The sequence below is a fragment of the Echinops telfairi genome, unplaced genomic scaffold (assembly GCF_000313985.2).
Source record: "Echinops telfairi isolate 266 unplaced genomic scaffold, ASM31398v2 ScPeMD7_7427;HRSCAF=8465, whole genome shotgun sequence".
In the NCBI taxonomy this organism is placed as follows: domain Eukaryota; kingdom Metazoa; phylum Chordata; class Mammalia; order Afrosoricida; family Tenrecidae; genus Echinops; species Echinops telfairi.
Window position 1 is genome coordinate 17,281,514 of NW_022111327.1, and position 6,731 is coordinate 17,288,244.

Below are 6,731 nucleotides of genomic sequence, written 5' to 3' on the forward strand. Positions count from 1 at the left end.
CATTGTAAATTGGGAGTTTCACCTGAGTTATCTCCCACACAGGGATAGTGAGAGGATAAAATAAAGTCATGCAAATGAAGATGTTTGAAACGCACAGAAATGATAAATGGATGTAAGGGCATTCATTTGTATCTTGATCACTAACACCCAAACCTGATCCAATGGCATCAACTCAAATCTATTCCAACTCTCAGCAACCCTATAGGACAAGAGAATTGCTCCTGAGGGTTTCAGCCAGTGTCTGTAAGTCTTCATGGGAGCAAACAGCCTCATCTTTCTCCCACCAAGCAGCTAGTGGGCTCAAACGGCCGGCCTTGTGGTTTTCAGTGCTGTGATGGGCCCACTGCACCTCTAGGACTGTCCTCATAAAATATGTTATCTAACTCTCACCAACCTAAAATTGCTATCAATGATCCAAAATAATGTAGAAATTATGTGTATGTAAAAACCAGCCTTAAAATATGCACTGTTGCCCAAAAGTGTTTCATGATGAGATTTAAATAACTGGGCAATCTGATATCTTCAAATCTAATATTGTATGCAGTATGTTTTAATCCCTGAGCAAACTTGTGGCATGACAATGACATTTGTGCTCAATGATCCAAGCATCAATTTTACTAGGTCCTAGTGGCACAGTGGTTAAAATACTACGCTACTAATAAAAAACTATTAGGGTTAGAACACCTCCCCACACACCCCAGCTGCTCCGAGGAAGAAAGATGTGGCTCTCTGCTTCTGTAAAGATTTACAGCCTTGAAAACCTTATAGGACAATCCTAGAGGATCACAATCCATCAGAATTTGGTTTGGATATTATGAAGTGCAGTTCTACGCTGTGACACATGGGGTCGCTATGAATCTGAAACAACTTGAATCCTACTTTGTACTCACATGCTCCCCATGAAAATTGTCTTTCCATTTTATGATTCTCCCACCAGCAAATCCCTGTCAGACAATTCATACCACCCAGGAGGGTACCTAGTAGAAAACTGATGTCATGTTTCGCTACTTCTCAGGAGGCTCACAGGGAGTTTTCTCGTCCCACAGGATTGCTATGAGTTGGAATGATTTGATGGCAGTGAGTTTGACTTGGTTTTTGTTTTGTTTGTTTGGTATACCTTAATATTAGCCGTTCAAAACCACCAGTCAGTCCACTGGAGGGAGACGAGGCTGTCTACAGCCATAAGGAGTCAGTCTCTGAAACCCCATAGTGATAGCTCTACCCTGTCCTACACGGTCACTTTGAGTCTAAATCGACTCAATATCAGGGTTTGAGTGTTTGATAGCCTTAGTTTCAATTAGAAACATAGGAAGAAAAAGTATTTGAAGTCACATTTCTAAATGTGGAGTAAAAAACAGTTTTCACAATCACCTCCCCAAGGAATTTCAAATTGAATGTAAGTGGTGTAATATTTTCTTGTGAAAGAATGAAGTGGCATGTTGCCTAGGAGATAAACAAGACCCTGGTGGGAAATTAAAAAAAACAAAACCACAGCACAAATTTTACGTCATCCTCCAACAACTAACTAGTCCCTTTGCATGTGTGTATGGAGAGCAGGGATTAGGTGAAAGTTTATGTATTAGTCTGGGTACTTTAGAGAAACAAATCCATAGAAACTCATGTATAAGAGAGAGTTTTATATTTAGGTTAAGTGTGCATCAAGAAAACATCCCAACCCAGTGCTGCCCAAACCCACAAATCCAACATTAACCCATTAACCCATATGTCCAACACCAGTCCACAAAGTCCTCCTCCATCTCACAAAACAGACGTAATGATGCCGACTGCAGGAGGAAAGCCGAGTCCATAAATGTGTAACCATCTCAGCACTGGCAAGGGTCTCCACAAGGCTGCTCCAGCACCCAGGGCTGCATTGGGATAGGTTCATGTGGCTTCTCCTTGGGGATTTCCTGTAGAAAGTGAGCCTTGCAAGCTGAAGCAGGGAACTGCTAAGGCAGCTGAACCCTGGTGCAACAATCAAAAGCAAGAGACCTAAGAACTACAAAGGCGAGTCTCACCAAGCCATTTATCCCTCCATCTTTCAATTAATCTCACTTGTGTTTATTGGCCAGGTTGGCACAATAAACTAACTCAGTTTACAACACAAATTAGTTTTCCATCCAACAATTGAAACGGGTTTGTTTCTGGTCATTATTTGTAACACCGTCAATGGAACAACACATTTCCTCCCTGACCTCACCACCACCTTCAACCTTCTTCCCTGCCCCTTCCTCCATCTCAGCATGGTTTCTGGACAAATGCTGCCATTTTTGTCCCATATGCTTGATTGCTCCGAGGAATGAGTTCCTCACAGGTGTCATGGCTCATTTTATAAGATTGGTTATTCGGTTAAAAGTTGATTCATGATGATAGATTCAGTCCCCAGTTTGAAGGATGTCTATGGGCCATAGGTGGGTGGAGAGTTCCACCAGTCTCTGTCAAACCAGTAAATCTGCTTTTCTGTATGATTTTGAATTTTGCTCTATATCTTTCTCTAACTCTGCCCAGGATCTTCTATTATGATACAAATCTGAGTATGGTATACCCAGACATCTCTTAGCTCTAGTCTCAGGCTGAAAATCATGTGTTCCGTTCGTCCTTTAGACTAATTCTTTCCTTGAGTCTTTGATTTTCTACATTCTTTCTTCCAGATGAGGAAAGGCCAGTAACATAGATGGCCATTCAAAAGCTTGTAAGGAATTGATACTCAGCAATGTAGGATATAGAACATTGTCTTTGTGGACTACGTTATGTCTATTGACTTAGATGTCCCCGAAACTATGGTCTTAACACCCTCAGCCCAATGAAAGTTTCAAGGGGTTTCATTAGGGTTAAAAAGCTTTCATTGCTTTACCAACTATATGCTCTATTGAAGGAGTGGGGACTCTCCAGTCCATGGGCCGTATAAGGTCTGTGATATCATCAATACCACCTAACATCACATTTCTCACCAAATAAAAGCAATTTCAGGCATCACGGTAGGGTTGAGTTAATTAAATGTTTGACCAGTATGGCCCAGAAATGATGTCATATATATCCAAGCAGCTCTTAGCAGATAAAAGGTTCCTCAGTGCTGCTCTATCATATATATGGATAGTTTTGTGGTGCATAAAAATACATAGAAATGTCCTCTGCCACTCCTATATCATACCTGTAGGTATAGTCCCATTTGCTCCATTGACATCTATTTTGTTTACACATCTACTTATATATACATTCATAGATGACTGTCTGTTCTTATTGCAATTGAAGGATTGTGCAACTTTGTTGTCTTTAACTATTTTCTGTCTCTCTTGGGTTTGTGCAGACCTTCTCCTCATTGCATGAGGGAGCTTCAAGAAGGTTATAAAAATAGAATTAAAAGATAGCAGAATTTGTACACAAACGTTTCCAAGTCCCCTGTGTATTGCCTTTTCCTTTACTCAAGCATAATAAGAATTGCACCAAGAGAAGATGATAAACTAGGCAAATCAGTTAGCCCTATGAGCACCCCGAGCCGACATCTACTGCAATTGTGGGGAACCTTGACATCAAGTCCTTCCAGATACCTGGATTGGAGTTTGTGCCCTAGTTGGCTATTCCCTTCACCTTTGCTTACATCCCCTCTGAAAACCCCACCACTTCAATGGGAGCAAAAGGAAAAGAGAAGCATCTCGCCTCATGATTCCTTTGATATACAAGTATACATAGATGGAATCGGAGTCCAGAGAAGAGTTCTCATTGAATTCAAAGCCACACACCAAATTGCATCTAAGTTTGAATCCATCTTCTGGTAGGTCACCATTAATGAAAGCATAGATTGGATCAACAACATATATTAAAACCAACTGTGATTTGTTAATTAAGGTTGTCTCTGAGCAATTAGGACCCACAAGGCAGATGATGTGGGGAAATCCAACCATCAAATTCAGTCAATTGAACACACATACAATGAAGATGTATTGAAAATTATTAGTGATTGGAATGCAAAAGTTTGAAATAAAGTAGAAGGAACTGTAGTTGGAAAATATGGACTTAGTGATAGAAATGAAGCTGAATGAGGTGAGCATGATAGTGGGACAGGAGGAAGGTGAAAGGAAAGAGAGGAAAGAAGTAGGAGGCAGAAGCTATTTAGAGGTATAGCTATAGGCATATATATATATATGTAAATATATTATTTTATAATGAAAGGGGGAGAGATCAATGTACATATATTTATATGTTACATAGTAAGATAGCAGATGGATTTTGGGCCTCTACTCAAGGCCTCCCTAAACAAAAGAATACCCTGTTCAAATAATCTGGCAATGTTTGATACTCACGTTCCTGATACTATTGCTGAAGACAAAATGGATGCATAAGCAAATGTGGTGAAGAAAGCAGATGGTGCTCAGCTATAAAAATATATAGTGTCTGGAGTCTTAAAGGCTTGAAGTTAAATAAATGGCCATCTAGCAGGGAAGCAACAAAGCCCACATGGAAGAAGCACACAAGCCTATGTGATCATGAGGCATTGATGGGATCAGGTATCAGGTATCCAAAACAAACGTTTATAATGATGTGAAAGAGAGGGGTTGGAGTGGAGACCCAAAGTCCATCTGTAGATAATTGGACATCGCCCCACAGAAGGGTCACAAGGAAGGGAAAATTCAACCAGGGTGCACTATAGCACTGACAAAATACACAACATCCCTCTAGTTCTTGTATGCTCCCCCCCACCTACCCACTACCATGACCCAGTTCTACCTTAGAAATCCAGCTAGACTGGAGTATACACATTGCTACAGATAAGAGCTCCCGGCACATGGAATTCAGGACAGAAAAACCCTCAGGAACAGTAGTGGGAGTAGTGATATCACAAGGGTAGGGGGATGGTGGGAGGGGGGAAAGGGGAGAGAGGGGAAATCCATCACAAATTTGGATATATAGCCCATCCCTGCAGGGGGACAAATAACAGAAATATGGGTGAAGGGAGATAATGGACAATGTAAGACATGAAATAGCAATAATAATATATAATTTATCAAGGATTCATGAGGGTGGGAGAGTGGAGGAGGGAGGGGAAAAAAGAGGAACCGATAACAAGGGCTCAATTAGAAAGAAAATGTTTTGAAAATGTTGATGGCAACATATGCACAAGTGTGCTTAATACAATTGAGTGATGGATTGTTACACAATTTGTAAGAGCCCGCCCCCGCCCCAACAAAATGATTAATAAAAGAAAAGAAACGAAGTTGGAGATCACATGATAGAATTTTGCAAGACCAATGACTTGTTCATATAAATTATCTGGTTTCAACAACACAAAAGTTGACTATCTACCTGGACCTGGATTTTGAGAACATCTCAAGAACAGATTTGATGCATGAGAAAAAGGCTCCAACAAGGGGCTCAGGCATAGGAAAAATTGTGAGGATGGCACAGGACTGGGCAGGGTTTCTTTCGGTTGTAAGTAAGATTGCTGTGGGCCGGTGCCAACTTGTGAAACCTAACAACAACAAAGAGGATACCAGAAAAGTTATTCAAATAACAATACTATTTACAATAAATCCACAAAGCAGAAAATATTTAGGAATAAATCTTATCAGAGAAGAAAAAGACATATAAAAGGAAACCTAGAAAATGCCTCCACAAGAAACCAAAAATAATAATAATACTTATAGAAATGGAACAAACTACCATGTTACTCAATAAGCAGACTAAACATTGATATTATAACCAAAAACATTTTACAAATTCAAAGCTATTCTGATTCAAATCCCTCCACTATTCATCAAAGAATTGGAAAAAGTAATCACCAGCTTTGCGTGTAAAAGAGAAGAAATCCAGGATTAATAAAACACTATTAACAATAAAAACAAAGGAGGCTTTCACTCTCAGACTTTAAAACCTGTTAGATAGCAACAGTAATCAAAACAGCCTGATCATTTTACAATGGCAAACATGAAGCACAATGGTTTAAAACTGTGAACCCAGAAAGACAACCAAATACGTTTAATCCTTGATAAAAAAAAAAACAACTAAAACACAACAAATGGGTACGACAGAGCCTTTTCAATGAATGGATCTGGAAAAACTGGATCTTCAACTGGCAAAGAGTGAAATAACTTCCATTCCTCACACCATGTATAAAATTAACTCCACAACAACAACCACCACACCGTCTAGGAGGACGAACAACAGAAATGTGGGTGAAGGGGTACAGCGGTCAGTGTAAAATATGAAAATTAAAATAATTTATAAATTATCAAGGGTGTATGAGGGTGGGAGAGGAGGGGACGGAGGGGGGAAAAGGAGCTGATACTAAGGGCTCAAGTAGAAAGAAAATGTTTTGGAAATGATGATGGCAACATATGTACAATGTGCTTCATACAATTGATGTATGGATTGTTATAAAAGCCATAAGATCCCCTGATAAAATGATTTATTAAAATTTCAAAACAGGAACTCGGGTTGAGGGAAGGTGGAGTAGAAAGGGGGAACCAATTACAAGGATCTATATATAACCTCCTCACTGTTGGATGAACAACAGAAAAGTGGGTGAAGGAAGACGTCGGACAGTGTAAGATATGAAAAATAATAATAATTTATAAATTATCAAGGGTTCATGAGGGAGGGGAGAGGGGATGAAGGGGGAAAATGAGGAGCTGATATCAAGGGCTCAAGTGGAAAGCAAATGTTTTCAGAATGATGAAGGCAGCAAATGTACAAATGTGCTTGACACAATGGATGAATGGATGTATAGATTGTGA